General features: G+C 46.8%; 1 non-coding gene and 1 pseudogene across 1 annotated transcript; one reads left to right on the forward strand and one right to left on the reverse strand.

Annotated features, from left to right (window-relative positions):
• Positions 1-1,609: 1,609 nt before the first annotated feature.
• Positions 1,610-3,571, reverse strand: LOC119807189 (annotated as a pseudogene).
• A 2,090-nt stretch (positions 3,572-5,661) lies between these two features.
• On the forward strand, positions 5,662-5,768 carry LOC119808510. The gene has a single exon (XR_005284450.1). It is a non-coding gene; the product is annotated as a U6 spliceosomal RNA (small nuclear RNA).
• Positions 5,769-19,918: the final 14,150 nt, after the last annotated feature.

A 19,918-nucleotide genomic window follows, 5' to 3' on the forward strand; every position in this document is an offset into this window, starting at 1 on the left:
GTCAGAAAGCTCCAGTGATCCTTCTGTCTCTGCCTGTCTCAGAATAGGGGCTACAGGGCTTCACAAGACCCCTGGCTTGGTTATATTTACGCTGAGATCTGAACTCCGGACCTCATGATTTCGCAGCAAGCCCTCTTAACCACTGAGCCGTTTCTGCAGCCCTCACATGTCTCTTAAGTGTATTATGTTGCTTATATGAAATAAGAAGCACAGATAAAGCACTTTTCTGCATGGGATGTTTGATGTATCTTGGGGAACAACATTTGCACAGTTGGGTCACAAGATGAACTAAACCTTTCTTCTTGGAGAACACCATTTCCCCCCTTGTGGTAATAAAGTGGAGAGACGTCTCTGTGGTAGAGCTTGTGCAACGTAATCCCTGCGCCACAAACCCCATGAACATAAAATGTGTCATCTTGACTGCTTTTATGTGGCCAGGTTTGAGGTTCTGAGTATATCCTCATTGTGAAATAGATCCCCAGGACATTGTCGTCTTGCAAAACTGACACTCTGTACCCATTAAACTCCTTTTTGTTCCTTCTCCCAGCATCTGATAACCATCGATCTTTCTGCTTCTGTGAATTTTTAGGGAGGTTTGTTTTTGTTTTTCTAGTGCTGGGGATTGCTCTGCCAGTTCTGTTTCTACCACACAGACACACACACACACATACACACACACACACACACACACACACGCACACACACACACACACATGCACACACACATGCGTGCGCGCGCACACACACACGCACACACACATTTTAGTAAGTGCTCATGTAGCCCAGGCTATCCTCAAACTTGATATATAGCCGAAGATGACTTTGAGTGTTAATCCTCCTGCTGGTATGCCAGGCCTGTGTCACTGTGCCCGGTTCATGTGGTACTGGAGACTAAACAAAAGGCTTTATGCATGCAAGATGAGCACTTGACCAGCTGAGCTACACCCCCAGTCCCGTGTCTTTGAATACTGAATAGAGATGAAATGGTAAGTGGGATGTTGGCTTTTTCATATGAGCTTGCTTCACTTAACTTAATGTTCTTGTGTTCGTTTATTGAGGAGCATGCATTAGGGTTTTTCCCTCCTTTGGAAGGCTGAAGAATATTTCTCTGTGTGTACACCATGTTTTTTTTTAAATTTATTTGTTTTACATCCTGATCACAGCCTCACCTCCCTCCTCTCCTCCCACTCCCTCCTCCCTCTTCCCTCTGCTCTGCTACTCCCTCAATCCACCTCTCAGAAATGGGCTGGAGGCCATTAAATAATGAGCCTTTTCTGTTTAGTTTTCAGATGCTCTGTATTACGGTGAGGCTATACCCTCTACCCTTACACTTCTAGTTTGTTGAGTGTTCTTATTGGGGGTACATGCCCCCATATTCATGTGTACAGAGTCTGGAGGCTGTCTGATTTTTTAAAAAATCACTCCCCCACCCCCTTATTGACTAGTCTAGGCTGACTAATTAGAAGGTCCCAGGGATCTGCCTGTCTCTGCCTTCTAGCATTGTGAGTGTGGTAACCTCTGTGGCTCACTTGTCTTTTTCTACACTTAGCAATTCTGTTTATTTCAACTCTTATAATCCTCACGATGCTCTCTTGTAAGCCTGATATGGCTAGTGATGGAGGTTGTGATGAAGCCTAACAACAATAGGGATTTCCTTTCCTGTGCGGGCAGCTGTGAAGCTACCAGGCTCTAACTGCTCATCTGAAAGAAACTTGTCCCATCTTTTCCTTGATCAACTACTATTTCAAACTGGGAACCCAAGTAGGATCCGAGACAGGTCACATCGCATGCATTTGTCCCAGTGACACAGCCCTGGGTTGCCAACTGGAGCAAATGCTGACACAGATTTGTATTTTCCAGGATTTTTTGTGGCCTTGCGTAGAGTGACCAAAATAGACCTCCTCTGCCAGTCCACCGGGAAATTGGCACCTGTGAGTTTTGGCCGCTCCTCTGTTACATAAGAGAACATCCTGCAATTTGTTTTCCAGGGATCTTCGGTGGCATTCCTGTGAAACCCCGCACCAGTACTGAAGTCCCAGCTGTCATCATCTCCTCTAACATTGCAGCCATGGGGGTTGGGACCCAGAGCACTGACGGCAAGGCCGTGTTCCGAGGCAGCTGGCTGAGAGCCAGGCGACTTCAGTACCGTATTTGGTTCTTTGTGAGCTATACCAGACAGCCAGTGGAGTGCAAGACACTTTCCACCCTCTGCCTGTGGTAGACATCAAATCTCATCTCACACTTCAGCTCAACACTGTCATGTTTGAGAATTTTCTGGAGCCTTCCGAAGCACCTGTTGCTGGACATCTGTTTCAAGGTCCCTCTTCTCCTGTCCAGTTACTACTTGGTTTTTGTTGTTGCTGTTTTTTTTTCTTCCTTCCTTTCTTTCTTTCTTTCTTTCTTTCTTTCTTTCTTTCTTTCTTTCTTTCTTTCTTTTTCCTTTCTTTCTTTAAGACAGAGTTTCACTGTGTAGCCCTGGGTGGTCTGAATCTGACTGTGTAAACCAGGCTGGCCTCAAACCCACTTCTACCTCCTGAGTGCTGGGATTAGAGGCACAAGCCACTGTGCCTGCACAAATTTCTTTTTTTTTCTTTTTTCCTCATTTTTTTATTAAAGATTTCCATCTCCTTCCCTCCTCCTCCCCCTTCCCTCCCCTCCCTTCCACCCATACCCCCTCTCCACCCCTCTCCAAGACAAAGAGCCATCAGGGTTCCCTTCACTATGTTAAGTCCAAGGTCCTCCCAGCTCCCCCTAAGTCCAGGAAAGTGAGCAACCAAACTGACAAAGCTCACAGTGAGCCCGTCCATGCTGTAGAGTTCATGTTCATTGCCGTTGTCCTTGGTTTCTCAGTCCTCCTCCACCGTCAGCCACATTCAGAGAGTCCGGTTTGGTCCCCTGTTCCATCAGTCCCATTCCAACTGGACTTGGTGGTCTCCCGTTAGATCTGTCCCACCGTCTCAATGGGTAAACGCACTCCTCACGGTCCTGACTTCCTTGCTCATGATCTCCCTCCTTTTGCTCCTCATCGGGACCTTGGGAGCTCAGTCCGGTGCTCCTATGTGGGGCTCTGTCATTTTCTCCATCCAATGCCAGGTGAAGGTTCTATGGTGATATGCAAGATATTCATGAGTATGGCAATAGGATCTGTACATTTCTGGCACCCTCTCCTCAGCTGCCCAAGGACCTTTCTTTTTTAAAAAACAGTTTTTGATAATATGTGATGATTCCTTATTACAGCCATTCCAACTTCATTTCCTTTGGACACCCTCAACACCAGCTCCTCCAGTCTTTGGCCTCTTCCTCCTCTGCTTCTCTTCCTCCCACTAATTTCACTAGTACTGCCTGCACACTCATGGGCATCTTACCGGGGACCACATCTCTAACGAAAAATAGCTTCCTCTCCCCAGCAGCCATCAAATGCAGACAGCTCCTCAGCTAGAGGTGGGGGCTGCTGGGCCTCGCCTCCATCCATGCTGGGATTATCGACTGGCTTGGTCTTGTGCGGGTAATGCAGCGCAAGCCCGTGAGTGCCGTAGCCACAGCATGTCCGGAAGAGAACACCTCCTGGCATTCCTCCACATCCTCTTGCTCTGCCACACTTTCTGCTCCCTACTCCTTATACTTCCTGGGGCTTGGGAGGCTTGAGATGGATGTCCCGTGCCCAACAGTCGCTTATTCTCAGCATTTGGACCAGTTAGGGGTCTCTGTACTGACTTGTTCCCACTGGAAAGAGAAGCTTCTCAGACCAAGATTGGGAGTAGCACTAATCTAAAGGTATAAACAAATGTTTAGAAGGCAGTTTGACAGCATGTTCGTTTAGGGAAACAACATTAGTAGGTCCCCCAAGGGCCTATGACTTCCCTAATTCTGGGCTTTGGGCAGGCTTACAGAACTAGACACGAGTTCCCACTTACGGAGCAGTCCTCGGAAGTCAGTTGTTCAGCCCCTAAAAGTCATGCCACTGTTTCTCCAATGGGCACATCTTGCCTGGCAGGTTAGCATTGTAGCGTGCAGGATCTACTGCTGGGTAAATCCACTGATGATATTTCTCCTCCAGAAGCCTGCTAAGTACTTGTTGGCATTATGAAAGCTATCCAGCAGAGAGGAAATTTCAGATTCAGCGCAATTTCTTTACGTCCTGCAACCAAAGTGTGTTTGGCAATAAAGTCTTACCATCTGATGGTTGTGGTGGGAACAGCACTTGGGAATTTCTTATATAAGAAGTTCAGGCACAGCCAAAACCCCCTGTGCCTCAGAAAATATTCTTCCTAGGCTAGGGACGTAGCTCAATTGGAAGAGTGCTTCTCTTCCAATTGACAGGTTTGATCCCTAGCCCTGTAAAAATAGGGCATGGTTGCACACACCTGGAATCCTAGCACCTGGGAGAGGAGGGCAAGAAGGTGAAAATCCAATATTATTCTAATTCAAAGACATTCTTGGGTATACAGTGAGTTCAAGGCCAACATGCGACTGTGTGTGTGTGTGTGTGTGTGTGTGTGTGAGAGAGAGAGAGAGAGAGAGAGAGAGAGAGAGAGAGAGAGAGAGAGAGAGAGAGAGAGAGAGAGAGAGAGAGAGAGAGAAAGAGAGAGAGAGAGAGAGAGATTGAGATTTTCTTGTCCTTTGTAGCTTATGAGAACCTTGGCATTATCCAGGTACACATCCCAGATACAATCCAAAGGAGAAAACTAGGGCTTGTCCCTCCTCTTTTTTTTAAGCCAGCGTTTCTCCACTGTTGTTAAGGAATTCAAAGGGCTCGCTGTGGTTAGACTTATCTGCCACCCTAATGACCCATTGCGTGTATGAGGAAGTCTCTATCTGATATCAGGATCCTCATACACTGATGAGATTCCTGCTCTAACCCACTGACAGCCTGGCCAGGCGCCATTACGGTGCCTGAGATGGGGCCCTGCTGATCATATCAGCCACCTGCCTAGGAAATAACAGAGGAGGACCTGCTGAACCCCATGATTTACTATCTAATTAGAGGGACCGAAAAAGGCTGTTCTCAAACTATTAACTCTAACAAATTGTGTGGGAGGCAACACGGGGTGCTTCAGTTAATGCTGTTCTCTTTCAGGGTAGCTAGCTAAAGCCATGCATGGGTGTCAAATCTGGACCCTGAGCCAGGCAGGATAAGACCTCCTGACTGTACACGTGTAAGCCAACCCTCTTCTGTTGTTAGACAGTAAGCCCTAGTCTCTTTTCATACAAACTCCAAAAACTTGCTAGACAACCTCGCCAAACTCTAAATTGTTCTGTTGATTGCCAGGGCCTATTGACTTCGGTGCAGAAAGAACTGACCTCACCTATAGTCCTAGGCTAGCTCTGTAAAATTCCCGACTTTCCTTGCCGGAGGTCACCTGGGTCACAGTTTTATGGAGGAAGGCCATAGGCTTTTGGTGTATGCAGTAGTTTCAGAGAGGCCATGGACTCTGGCCCCTGTTTTCATGTTGAAACACAATATTTGAATAGCCTAAATCTGTGATCCTAGCCATGGCCACTCATGTTTACCTCTAGTGTAAACTGTCTTATTTCCTTGTTTGTCTTGGTACTAGCCAGCTCCTGATTTAGCCTTATTTTCAATAAATTTGTGGATTAGTTCAAACTCAGAAATGGTGAGGTAAAGGATTTTATATGGGGACTTTGGAAAATATATTTTGAGTGTTTGCTTTGGCAGCACACATGCTAAAATTGGAACGACACAGAGAGGATTAGCATGGCCTCTATGCAAGAATGACACACAAGTTCATAAAATATTCCTTGTTTAAAAAAATATATATATTTTGAGAGCCAGGAATGAAGGCCTATGCCCATAATTCAAGCATTTAGGATGTAGAGGCAGGAAGACCAAAAGTTTAAGGTCATCTTGGCTACAGCTGTGAGTTTTAGTCCAGCACAGGCTACACAGTGGAGGTGCTGTCTAAAAAGATAAACAAAACCATTTTCAGAACCCCTCCCTGCTTCAGGGGACAACCCACTCCTCAGAGCCTTGTCTGCTAGCTCTTCAAAAATGACACACACACACGTGCACACACAAAGACACATACACATAAGTGCACACACAATTCTCACATGTCCATATAGATACGCACACGTAGACTGCATATAAAGTACAATAGGTAGAGTGCTTGCCTCGTATGCTTTAAGCTGTTGGTCGGATCACCTGCACAAAACAAATCACAAAAACCAGAACTTGTATTTCAGAGAGCTCGGGTGTTGATAGTTAAAAGTCAGTGTCCTGAGGAAGGAAAAGAAGGTGCAGGGTACATTGAGCAAGCAGTGTTGAGTGTTTTCATGGGAGTAAGAATTCCTCGGGCTGGAGAGCTGGCCGAGAGATGAAGAACACTTGCTGCTCATGCAGAGGACCTTGTTTGGGCTCTTAGAATCCACATCCAGGTGCTCGTAGTCATTTATAACTCTAGTTCCAGAGCACCTGACATCCTCCTCTGACCTCCTTGGGCAGTCCCATGACATGGTATACATGTATACACATAAGAAAAATAAACAAATTCCAGAAACTTTTTCTGGAGTTGAGAACAGGTGCAGGTTCTCATATAGATAAATGATAATAAATGATAGAAGAAAAAGAAAATTATATATATATATACATATATATACACATATGTACATATACATTTTTCAAAAACAAGTTTGTTGCGGCGAGCGAGCCCCGACCAGCGGGGAAAGATCACCACTGACACAGGATCCTTCTCTGATCACACTTTATTGAAGCGCTGCTTGGTTGAGGGAGAGCTGGAAGCAGGGGGCCCCCCCCCCGAGCCGGGCTGGGTGGCGGCTTATATACAGGAGGACGGGGCGTGTCTACTGATCAGGTGACGAGGCAGAAAAGGATTGGTGGAAACCTGTTGCTAGGCAGATGTGGCGCGAGAAGTTCGCGCCACATACTTGTTTACTTCAGCATTCGGCGCCATCTTGTAATGGCGAAGTGTAGATGTGGCCGCCACAGTTTGTGGCCTCAAGATCCATTTGTTTTCGTTTACCTACCTATGTGTTGTGTGTGTATGAGTATGTTTTGTGTGTGCAAGTGTGTGCACATATGTATGTATGTATGTATGTATGTATGTGTCTACCTATCTATCTATCTACCTATCTGTATTCTATCTAAGGTTTCTGAGAACATGTAGTCTTATTCTAGGTGCTCATGTAGCGTGATTAATGTTCACCTTCCCCAACAACAGATCAATGTTGAGGGAGACTCCCCATGCCACCTATGAAGGCCATTCTGGAAAATTCTCCCATGTTATTTTTACCCTAATTTTCCTTTTATTTTCACACATTCCTGGTTTTCCTCCCAGACAACTTAACCCTCCCCCCCGTTTCCCCATGCTTGAGAGCACCATCAAGCTTGAGCCTTTTCACAAAGAGTTGTAAGTGGAGTCGGTTTATTTGGTAGACATTGGGAGTTTGTGTATTGCCCCCCCCCCCACAAGCTCCCCATCCCATAACCTGGAGCAAGAGGCGTCCTAACTGAAGCCTTCTCAGGAGCGCTGAGTGGGATAGACAGGAAATGGGGTGGAGAGTGGGTACAGGTGCTTGCTGCCAAGCTTGATGACCTGAGTCCCCTCCCTGGGACCATGCGGGGAAAGGAGAGGACTGGCTGTCAGAACTGACTGACTGACTGAAGCTGTTCTCTGCCCTCCATAAAATAAGTGCATTAAAATGTAATAAAAACTCCACCCCCTCCCCCAGACAGGGTTTCTCTGTGTAACGGTTCTGCCTGTCCTGAAACTTGTTTTGTAGACCAGGCTGGTTTCGAACTCACTGAGATCTGCCTGCTTCTGCCTCCCAAGTGGATTAAAGGTGTGCACCCCCACCTCCTGGCGTAATAAAACATTGTTAAGACAAGAAAAGTTATAGAGACATGGAAGAGTCAGAAGCCCCTTACTCTGGAATCTGGGATCCAGAGGCTTCAAGACAATAAATAGGGCTGCTTCTAAAAGCGACAGTGCCTCACAGCAGGGTTGGTGCTGAAGTTGAGGCACCATGCTCGATGCTCACGGTCTTGAGTTTAACTGTATGAGTGCTCCCTGTTCATCCTTGAACAAAGCATCGCCTTACCGATTCCATTTACAAAACGGAGTTCTTTAAGATAAGAAAGAGCTGGTTATGGTGGTGTGCGCCTTCAGATCCGAGGCCGAGGCAGGTGGGCCTCTATAAGCTTGAGGCTAGCCTGCTCTCCACAGTGAGTTCCAGGTCAAGCTGCATAGTGAGAACTTGCCCAGCCCCCTCCCCCCCCCCCAATAAAAACCTTAAAACAAGGCCTGGAGGCATGGCTCAGTGGTTAAGAATGAATACTGGTCTTTCAGGAGACCAGAGTTCAATTCTTAGCTCTCACATCAGGCTGTAACTCTAGCTCCAGGGAGATGCCTAGAGAAAGAGAGAGAGAGAGAGAGAGAGAGAGAGAGAGAGAGAGAGAGAGAGAGAGAGAGAGAGAGAGAGAGAGAGAGAGAGAGAGCTAGAGAGAGAGAGAGAGCTAGTTCCTGTATTCATTTATTAAACATAAACATATATATTATCTTTTTTTTTTATTCTTTGTGTCTTTCACAGTATGTATCTTGATCCCATTCATTTCCTGTCCCTGCCACCCGCTGCTCTTGCAGGCCCCCCAAAAATATGTTTTGTTTTTAGTTTTGTGAGACAGGCACTTTGGAGCCTGTCCTAGAACTCACTTTGTAACCAGGTTGGCCTCGAACTCATGGAGACCCACCTGTCTCGGCCTCCCGAGTGCTGGGATTAAAGACATGTGCCACCCCATCCTGGGTAACATTTTTTTTAAATACTGTATGTTCTGGCTCACCTGGAACTTGCTATATTGACCTCCAACTCACAGAGATCCTTTCTGAGTGCTGGCCTTGAAGGGGTGAATCACCATACCTGGCCAGTTCCTATATTTTTACTTAAATTTTAAAATTTGCTTAAACCTTAAGCTTCTCTTAATCATTAAACCTTGTTGTGAAATTAGATCCTTTGAAACACAGAGCTTAGCTGCAGAGCATATCCAAGCCGTTCTGAAATGTCTAATTGCAGCTCTGGCTGCTGCAAAGCCCTCTTATCTTGGGTGTGTGGTGTTCTTTTGCTGTGAGTCACTCTCTCTAAACATCCTGCTTAAGTGAATCGCGAACTCTCCTTATCTCCACTTAATAAGCTCGCTCACTTTGCTGCACTCTTCTCTGTTTTGAAATTCTTTTCTGCAGCATAGGCAGGGATCTGGTTCTACTTTAGTGGAGGTCCCTGAGCGGAAAACACCTCTGGCTTCCTACAGCAATGCTGGGCCGGGCCTCCCCACTTCTGCTGACAGTGCTGCACAATGTAGCGCCTCAGCCATTCCCGTCCCGGAGTCCTAACTTACGGGAGTCTCCACAAGCTAGATAGGACCAGTTACCCTCAAAATCAAAAAGTAGTGGTGAGCTTTAGGCCAGCAGGTCAGCCAAGCTGCACCCCTAGACAAGAGGGACCAAGTGCTCCAGCCCTGTCTTCAGGGGTGCTTATGTGAGCTCCAGGGTGATGGAGGGAAAGGGAAGAGAAGAGTTTGTGGCCAATTTGCCATGCTCAAGCTGTGGTCTGACCGATCATCATGTCAGCTCTGTTTATACTGATGTTGAGGGGACAGTCACAGAGGCAGGGGAGATAGGTGTTGGGTGCTAAGGAAATGCTGCTTCACAGAGGGATGGATGCCTTCAGGATCTCTTCGCTTTGCTTATGTTTGTCTGGCAGTTTACATCCTGAGAGCGCAGATCCTGCAGAGATGGCACCCTCAGATGGATGGAAGCCTGGCATCTCTGCTCTGGCCACCTGCTTGCTGCTGCAGGTCTGCCTGTTCGCCACACATGGAGTGTCTCCCTAACACAACTCAGCTCCCTTCAATGCTGAAGATGCCGAGAGAAGTCACTGACCTAAGCCTGTAGCTACTGTAGATTCCTTGCAGGTTGGGCCACCCCACAGAAAAGGCCTGTCACCCACAATGGTAGCTAGGAGCACCCCGGAGCAGAAGGGACATCTTGTGGAAACCAGACTGGTCCCCTCAAGGGACAATGATGTTAAAGAAGCTTTGGGCCACCTTGCAGGACCAGAATGGAGACAATCAACCAGACGACACCTTGAGTTCTTGCTCGCCGCCCCAATGCTTCCTCCATAAAAGCTGGAGATTGACTTCATGTAGTCAGGCTTGGCAGCAGGTGTCTTGACGCACTGAGGCATCTCAATAGCCCACTTTCTTCCTTTTATTCAGCCTAGGACCCTGGCCCAGGAGATGATACTGCTCACATTTTAATGTGGGTCATCCAGCCTCAATGACCCAGTCTAGAAACTCCATCACAGTCGTGCCCAGAGAGCTGTCTCCAGGTTGATGCGAGGATTCTGTGGCTGAGAGTCAACATTAAGCATCACTTGGTAAAGCAGGGTTTCCTTTCCATCCTGGAGTTGTTGCCTTCGATCATGGGAGCAGCTGTATCACGGGGTGATCTATTTTTATGGTCTTACTCTTCCTGGCAAGTTTAATAACGGAAGGTTTCCTGCTTGCTGTTCTTTAGCTCGAACCAGGCAAAGCTGACAGTCAGAGATCTGTCAGAGACGCCTTAGCTACTCCGGACCTTGTGGTCTCAGCCTCAGAAGGGGAGGATGATTAGCTTTACACACACAGCCTTAAGTGGTCAACATGCTTATGAGTGGAGCTGAGCAGAAATCTGACCCAGAGTTAAAGACACACAGACTGACACAGAATTAAGGCAGAAGAATTATCTCGCTTCTGCTTGTCCACTGGGCATCTGCTGGCCCAAGCCTGGCTTTTCAGCCAACATCGATTTGAAGTCTCTGTTATACCAGCTGAGGTTAGAGGACATTTCTTGTCTGTCGTAACCTGGAATTTAGCTTCCGCCTAAGCTGGACGAAGGGTACTGTCTCTCCAGGAAATTCTCTTAACTGCTGAGCCATCTCTCCAGTCCAGAACTTTTATTTATCTCTTTATTCTTAAAGACAGTGTTTCCTCAGGTGGTGGCACACACCTTTACTCCCAGCACTCAAGAGGCAGAGTCAGGAGGAGCTCTGTGAATTCGAAGCTAGCCTGGTCTAGAGAGTGAGTTCCAGGACAGCCAGGGCTACACAGTAAAACCCTGTTTTGGAAACCAACACCACCACCAACAGCAGCAGCAGCAAGAAGACAGGGTCTCATAGACCTCAGCTTGCCCTTAGGTTCACTATAGTCCAGACTGGCCTTGCATCCTGATTCTCCCACCTTCACCCCTTGAGTGCTGGGATCACAGGCTTATGCCCTGGACTGGCCTTGAACGTTTTGATCCTGTCTCAGCCTCCCAAGTGGCTGGAATCCTGAGCCTATGCCACCAGGTCTGGCAATACTTGTGTTTAAAATAACTCCCAGGCAGTTTGATCTCTGCACTTCTATGAAATGTGTCTTTCTAGAGAAGGGACACTCGGGGGAAACAACCTGGGCACCCATCCTTGAGGAACAGCAGGGCCCGAAGGTTTTGCACACGACTGGTCAGAAAACAGAGAACTTGACAATACTGACGGTCTCCTCCATCCCTGTGGTGCCGCGGACTGCGTCCCGCATCCCCTCACAGCATCGTCCGAGGGCAGGTGTTGCAGACAACAGGAATTCCTTTCCTCCACTCCCTTTCCACAGCAGGTGACCCAACCTGAACTTAGATTTCCATGTCCCAATCAGAAGTTGCATCAGGCTGTTGGCTCGTCTAGCAAATCACATGAATCAGGGGAGGCAGGATTGTGTTGGGCCCTTTGTTGGATTTTTTCCAAGCAAAGGCATGGAAGAATTCTTTATTCTTCTCTCTCTCTGTCTCTCTGTTTGTCTCTCTCTCTCTCTCTCTCTCCTCTCTCTCTCTCTCTCCCTCCCTGCTCTCGTCTCGACTCTCTCGCAATCCCTTCCTCTCCTCTCCTACTGAACTCCGCCTCTCGCTATCGCCTGACTCCTCTCTCTCTATCTCTCTGTTTTGTTTGAGGTCATGGGTTTTCAGCATAATAGTCTTGGCTGGCCCTGAACTCACTACATCATAGTCCAGTCTGGCCTCACACTTACAGCACCATCTTCCTGACTTCTTTACTTCCTGAGAGCTAGGGTTATAGGTGTGCACTGCGATACCAAAGTTGGAGGAATTATGTCTTTCTCGGGATGAACTGACTTATGTGCACAGTCCCCTAAGGACAAGCCACAAAAACCAATACTGGCTAATTTAAGAAAATGAATAGCCATGGCCTCCGTGGGGTAAGGCCTAGACCCAAACTTAGAGACAGGAAGCTGGAGGGAGTAAGAACTCATTGTTCTTGTCATGTTTTTTTGAGGCAGGCTCATGCCACAGTCTCCTGAGGGATGGGCTTACAGGTGTGTGCCACCACACACTGTGTGGTTACAGGGACTTGCAAGAACCTTACCCCATTCCTGTGTTTTCTGCTCGAAAGCTGGGGTCTGCCAAAGCAAGGGCAGCTGGCAAAGCTTTGATCTCAAGGCTGACTGGGTGTTGTGAAATGTGGGAGTGGTTGGCAGGAGACCTGGAGGTCCTTCAGCTTGGGGTAGAAGGATGGAGCACTAGCTTGCGTATACAAGGTTGTCAGATGATTGCCAAAGGATGCTATGGCAACACTAACGAAAAGACCAAACACACATTTCTTTTTCTTTTAAGTGGCAGACAGGGTCTTACTGTCTCGCTTTGCAGCCTTGGCTGCCTTGAGCTCACTGTATAGCCCAGGCTAGTGTTGAATTGGAAGCAATCCCATGTGCCATTGCTCTTGTGGCTCGAAGAGGGTGAGGTCACCATCGTACTTACTAACAGGAAGCTGTTTCTCTGACAGGGGTCAGGAACTGGAGACTTGCCTGGGCAATGGAGACCTATGTGAGACCAGCTCTCAGTTCACTCTCACTGAGTGACTGAACGCAAGCACACGTCAGCTGTTGTCGCCTGTAGCCTGCGGGTTTATTCTTTAGTGACTGTCACTCAGAGGAAGCCAGGTTCTTGCCTACACTGCAGAAAAGAATTTCAGGGGTCAGGGTAGAGCAAAGGGCGCTGAGTAAGGAGAGATTAGAGACAGTACACGTGTCACACATGTCAGATTAGGACAGGAGGCGGGGGAGGCAGAGGAGAAGGGGAGGGAGACAGAGACAGCGAGACAGGGAGCGAGGCGGGGAGGGAGAGACACAGAGACAGTGAGAGAGGGAGAGAGAGACAGGAGAGGGAGAGAAACAGAGACAGAGAGAGAGGGAGAGAGATGGGGAGGAGACAGGGGAGAGAGGGAAACGAGAGAGAGAGGGAAAGAGACAGGAAAAGAAGGGGAGAGACAGTAAGACTGGGACAGATAGAGAGACACAGTGAGAAAAATCATAGACAGACAGAGAGAGACACAGAGACAGAGAAAGAGAGAGAAGGAGAGCTCTTGTGAACACACGTAACTTAAGTCCCTTCACTGTGGCCACACAACACACACACCACAACACACACACACACACACATGATTCAATGGTTTGCAAAGTTAAAATTGCTCAAAAGATATCATTTGCTACCAGGTTTAAAGATTAGGCAAGACTTAAAAATTAGATACAAAAACATGAGCTGGTATCCTTATTTACTTTTGTTAAAGAATTTTCTTTGTGTAAACGATTGGTAAGAAGGTTTACTCGAGACTCTCGAGACTGGTGAGGAAAGACGGGCGCTGGTCCCGTTCAACTCAAGGCCGCAAATACTCCGCCCCTAAGTCCAGTTTGTTGTTTTTGTTTTGAGACCGTACGTCTTCTTCTGCAGCCTTGGCTAGCCTACTCTCCACGTGGCCCAGGCTAACCTTGAACTCTGGGACGGAAGGTGTGTGCCACCCCAGCTTCAGTGTTGGCCTTAACGTCCTGTGCGAGATGTCTTAGGGGAAAGGAGGTTAGTAGGCGATTTTGACTTTGTCAGTTGCGAAGCAACTCTTAGCCAGCAAGAAATGTCACCATGTAGAGGGGCGGTGGTGGCACACGCCTTTAATCCCAACACTCGTGAGGCGGATCTCAGTGAGTTTGAGGCCAGCTTGGTCTACAAGAGCTAGTTCCAGGACACACCAAAAACTACAGAGAAACCCTGTCTCGAAAACCAAAAAAAAAAAAAAAAAGCAATGTCACCATGTTCCAGGGTGCCCAGTTCTTTCCAGTTCCATGAATCCTTCATAGCTTCTGCCTCTCTGTTTCTCTTTCTGGCAAGTTGCTGGGTAGCTGAGGATGACCTTCGGTTTTTGAACTGTGCTGGGATCATGGGCTTGTGTGACTACACCTGCTTTATGTAGTTCTAGGGATGGAACCGGGACTCCGCCCATGCTCTACCAACCGAACCTCTTTCTCACCTCAGGCTGGCTTCATAATGATTCTGTTGCCCAGCTGGTCTCAGACTTGTGATGATCCTCCTGCCTCGGCCTACTGGCTATTTCTCCCTCTTTCTGTTCTGCCTGGAACAGACATCCAGAACGCTGTGTCGTTCGCGGAGCAGCGCCCCGAAGGAAGAGGTCATCCCATGGGCACCGCTACCTCTTGAGTAGGAATGTCCAACCTGTGGCTAAACTGATACAAGAGTCTACCCTAGGTCCATCCTCCTCATCTGCCTCCACGTCAACAGCACCATGTTGTCTTTCTTCATGCTGAGATTTTCCCCAGGCAGTGGGCAAGGTGGGGTTGTGTGTGTGTGTTTTCAAGACAGAGTTTCTGTTGTGTTCTTTTAAAAATGCTACGGAGTCCCAGGCGGCAGCTGTAGGCAATCAGCAAATGCTATAAAGTCCCAAATGGTGGTAGCAGGCCATGTGGCGGCAGACAGCGGGCCCTGCGAGCAGCCAGTCCCAGGCAGAGAAGGCTGCCGGTCTTAGAGCGGTGGCCTGAGCAGTGGTGGCGGCCCATGTGGTGGCAGACAGTGGGCTCTGGGAGCAGCCAGTCCCAGGCAGAGATGGCTCCAGGTCCCCCAGCAGTGGCTGGTCCCAGGCAGGGAGACACATGGCGGGCTGGCAGAAGACAGAGACATGGTGAGGTTGAATATTTATTCAAGGGGGCTATGAAGGGGAAGGGAGGGGGGGAGAGAGAGAAAGAGGGGGGGGGAGAAGCAGAGAAGTGGGGAGAGAGGCAGAAGCGAAGCTGCCTCTCCGAGAGGAAGATGGAAAAGAGAGCAAGCTCAGGCCGGAAGCTGAAGATCAGCCTGCCTCAGCGGATGGGGAGGGAATGGGTGTGGCTTGTCTCTTAAAGGGACAGGGACCAAAACCATAACAGTTTCTCTGTGTGTAGCTTTGGAACCTGTCCTGGTACTCGCCTGTAGACCAGGCTGACCTCAAACTCATGGAGATTCACCTGCCTCTGGCCCCCAAGTGCTGGAATTAAAGGTGTGCGCCACCCCTGCCAGGCATTCTGTGTGCTTTGTAAGTTCTCCCCTGGGTCCTGAGCCAGGGCGGTGTTCCTGCCTGGCCAGGGCACCGTTAATGCATCCTATTACAACCCTACCTGCTCTCGATGATGACCTTCCAAGTCCCTGGGGACTAAGCCCCATACTTCCAAGGCAGCCCTTTTCCTTGCTGACACTGGAGTAATTCCTGGAATTACTGTAGGCGCTTCACAAGCAGGTGATATTCAGGTAGATTTTCTGCTTTTCTGGATATCTATATACCTCTGTGTGTAGCATATGTGTGAGTGCGTGTTTATGTGCATGCAATGTGGGAGAACATAGGCCAATGTGAGTATCTACTGTCTCACGCTACACTTTATTTTGAGACAGGGTCTCCCTGTGCCCAGAGTTCATTGATTGATTAGATTTCTGGAGATTATCTTGTTCCGAGTGTGCCCCGAGGTTATAGACAAACGTGCCATGCCACAGGTTTTGTGTGGTTGTTGGGATTTGAACTCGAGTCCTTATTCTTGTGAGGCAGGCACCTTTACTGAATAAGCTATGCCCCCAGCTCTCTTTCTATGAAAGTTGCTTTATGTTGTGGGTTCTGTCTCATAGTTTGTTCGAGGAAAGATGATTCTGACGTTGATTGCTTGTTCTTCTGTGGCACACTTGGGTTGTTTATTGTGATGATCTTATTACCAGGACTCCCTAGAACCAGGATTAGATGGGTTGCCACACAGACCTTTGATACCATCATTCAGGAAGGTGGCACAGGGAGGATTGCATGTGCAGGGTCAAGCTGGGTCACGCTGGGTCACGCTAACCTGGTGAAACTCTGTCTCACTTTAAAGAGACCAGTAACAGAACAGCAGCAGGGGCTGGGAATGTGGCTCACTGGTTAGAGCACTCACACAGCGTGCATGGACACCTGGGTTTGATCCCTAGCACCTCATAAACTGGGCATGGTGATACACACCTGTGTCCCAGCGCTTGCGGGGTGGAGGCAGGAAGAAACAGACGCTGAAGACGACAGCTGCTTCGTGGTGAGTTCAGGGCCAGCAGCAGCAACAACTAAGCCTAAAACTCAAAGGACCACGAGGGGGAGATGATAGGAGGAGAGAAGAACCCTCTTTAACACCGTTCACACACTGCCACCTACTGGCAGAAAACCATGTTAGCCTAATTATATAATAAGTTTTTTTTTTTATTTTTTATTTTTTATTATTATTTTTTTTTATAAGCCTGTACTCTTCCAAACTCTCAAACTCTTTCTTGTTCTTCCTCCTTACATCAACTGATATTATGGGATTTTTTCATTGCAACAATTAGGTTTTTCAATTTCATCCAACGAGTTTTTTTTTCTGTAACCTGGGGCATGATGGCACACTGCCCTGCAATCCTAGCATTGGAGAGGTGGAGGCCGGAGGACCTAACATCAGATCCAGAGTGAGTTTGAGACTAGCCGGGCTACAGGAAACCCATGTCTCAAAAACAAAACAAGGGATTAGAGATGACTCAGCAGTTAAGAATGCTGCTCTATCATGAGGACCAGATCCTCCCAGCACCCACAATGGGAGACTCACAAAGACTTTATCCCACAGGAGCCAACACCCTCTTATGGCTTCTGCAGGTACACACACACACACCACACCACCACACACACACCAAACACAGATACTTACACATGCACACAAAAAATCTTTAAGAAAAACAGCAACAACCCACAGATGGGTACGGTGGTACAAACAGGCAGAGACAATTGGCTCTCTGTGGATTTAGGTCAGCCCCATCTATATCGCAAGTTCCAGGCCACTCGATGCTCCTAAAATGGAGGAGAATCAAGTCTAGACCACACCTGGAGCCTCCGGGCCACTTCCGGCCTCCTCAGCGTCTCTCCCGAGCATGTGAGCATTGTTTGCCTGTGTCTCGTTTGTGTATGTGTGGCAGGCCTACTGTGCTGTGTGTATTCCTGAACATGTTTTCTTCTCAATTATTAATTCCTGGAAACATAACATTCATTTTTTATTTTTAAAATTGTGTGTGTGTGTGTGGGGGGGGAGGGCGCATTTGGTCCATATGATGCCTGTTTAGCACGGTGTATGTAGTGTTGCCAGAGAGGGTGCTTGACTGTGGCAGGACAAAGGTCTCAGACAGAGCCATCTTTGGTTTTAACCTGAAACTGACCCTTCTTTTTCTACCCCCATGTGAAAAGTCCCCTAGGAAGTAGCCAACCCCATTCTAGAAATACTCACTCTAGAAAAAACCAGCTAACCGCATGTTTTTGGCTTCTGTCAAACCACTTTTATTCCTGTCTGTCTGTCTGCTGTCGTCCGTTCCGTCTGTCCATCCATCCATCCAGTCCAGGTTGACCTTAGTTCATTATGTATCTGAGGGTCTTAAGAGTCCAGGTTCTGCTGGGATTACACCGGGTGAGTGACCGCATTGGTTTTGTGTGGTGCTGGGGTGGAGCCCAGGACTTTGTACACGCTAGGGATGCACTCTATTGACTGAGTTACACCTCAGAGTCCTGATGTCATCTTATATTAGGATGACATAAATTGTGGCTGTGTCAGTTTTGATATTTGTAGGGTATCCAGGAACTGGGCCTGAAAGACAGCCAGGGATGGCTTGCTTACACTTCCTAGCTGAGTTCTCTTTGACAGATTCATGTAACTGAGTCTTTCTCTGTCCCTGCCAGCTCACAGAGATATGGAGACCTTTTACTATGAAGGCTCAGCCTTGGCTTAGGCTTGTCCCACTAGCTCTTATAACCTAAATTAACCTGCTTTTATTAATTTTTGTTATTTATTAACAAAATTAATAGTTTTTAAATTATTAACCTATATTTTACCATGTGGGTTTTTTTTTTTTAACCTTTTCTTCATTCATTCTGTATGTCTGACTTCCTCTCTCTGCCTGGGCAGTTCTGCCTATACTCCCTCGCCACGCTATTGGCCATTCTAATCTTTATTAAACCAATCACAGCAACTATATTTTCAATAGTGTACAAATATCTCACGACAGACACCAGAACCAAAGATATCCTGGTACTATGAGACTTTTTTTTTGAGACAAGGTCTCCTGTAGCTGAAAGCTGGACCTTGAACTCACTATATAACCAAGGATTGACCTTGAACTTTTGACCCACTGCCTCTATCTCCCAAGTGCTAGGTTTATAGTCATGTGCCACCACCACCATTTTATCATTTTATATAGTACTGGGGATCAAATCTAGGGTTTCATGCATACTAAGCAAGCACTCTGTCAACTGAGCCACATTCCCAATGAAATGTTTTTAAATTTACATCTATCTATCTATCTATCTATCTATCTATCTATCTATCATCTATCTATCAATCTATCTATCTATCTATCTATCTATCTATCTATCTATCTATCTATCTATCTATGTATCTCTATCTGTCTGTCTGTCTATCTATCTATCTATCTATCTATCTATCTATCTATCTATGTATCTCTATCTATCTATCTATCTATCTATCTATCTATCTATCTATCTATGTATCTCTATCTATCTATCTATCTGTCTGTCTATCTATCTATCCATCTATCCATCTATCCATCTATCATCTATCTATCTATCATCTATCTATCTATCTATCTATCCATCTATCTATCTATCTATCTATCTATCTATCTATCTATCTATCATCTATCTATCTATCATCTGTCTATCTATCCATCCATCCATCTATCTATCTATCTATCTATCTATCTATCTATCTATCTATCTATCTATCTATGTATCTCTATCTATCTATCTATCTATCTATCTATCTATCTATGTATCTCTATCTATCTATCTATCTGTCTGTCTGTCTATCTATCTATCTATCTATCCATCTATCTATCTATCTATCTATCATCTATCTATCTATCATCTATCTATCTATCTATCTATCCATCCATCTATCTATCTATCTATCTATCATCTATCTATCTATCATCTGTCTATCTATCTATCCATCCATCTATCTATCTATCTATCTATCATCTATCTATCTATCTATCATCTATCTATCTATCTATCTATGCATGCACATGCATGAAAGTACCATAGCTGACATGGGGAGAGGGGGTCAGAAGGACAACTTGTGGGAGTTGTTGAACCTGGAGATGGAACTCAGTCTTGGTAGCAAGTGCCTGCCCCCAGTGAGAGCTTGAGCTCAAATATCATTCTATTTTTTTCTTATTTTTTGAGAAGGAATCTCACACTGATTGATCATCATAGGCTTTTGCTGGTCAAGTCTGGGAGATTTAGAGTAATAAATAATCATTTAGAATAAAACCAACGTTGGTTTCTTCACGTCGACATAAGCAACAGTTGAAGAAATAAGCCGACAAGGAAAGAAGAATGCTCTTTCTTCTCTAGAATTCCATTTGGTCAGGGAAGAAGGAATGCTGGAAATAGAAAAGCCAGGCTTTGGCTGACTTCACAGTACTAATGGCTAGAGGATCCTTTATGAGGCTGAAGCTGGTGGCGGGATGTGGACAGACAACAGACGTTTCCATTTTCTTCAAAT

Source organism: Arvicola amphibius, chromosome 2 (assembly GCF_903992535.2).
Source record: "Arvicola amphibius chromosome 2, mArvAmp1.2, whole genome shotgun sequence".
Taxonomy (NCBI): domain Eukaryota; kingdom Metazoa; phylum Chordata; class Mammalia; order Rodentia; family Cricetidae; genus Arvicola; species Arvicola amphibius.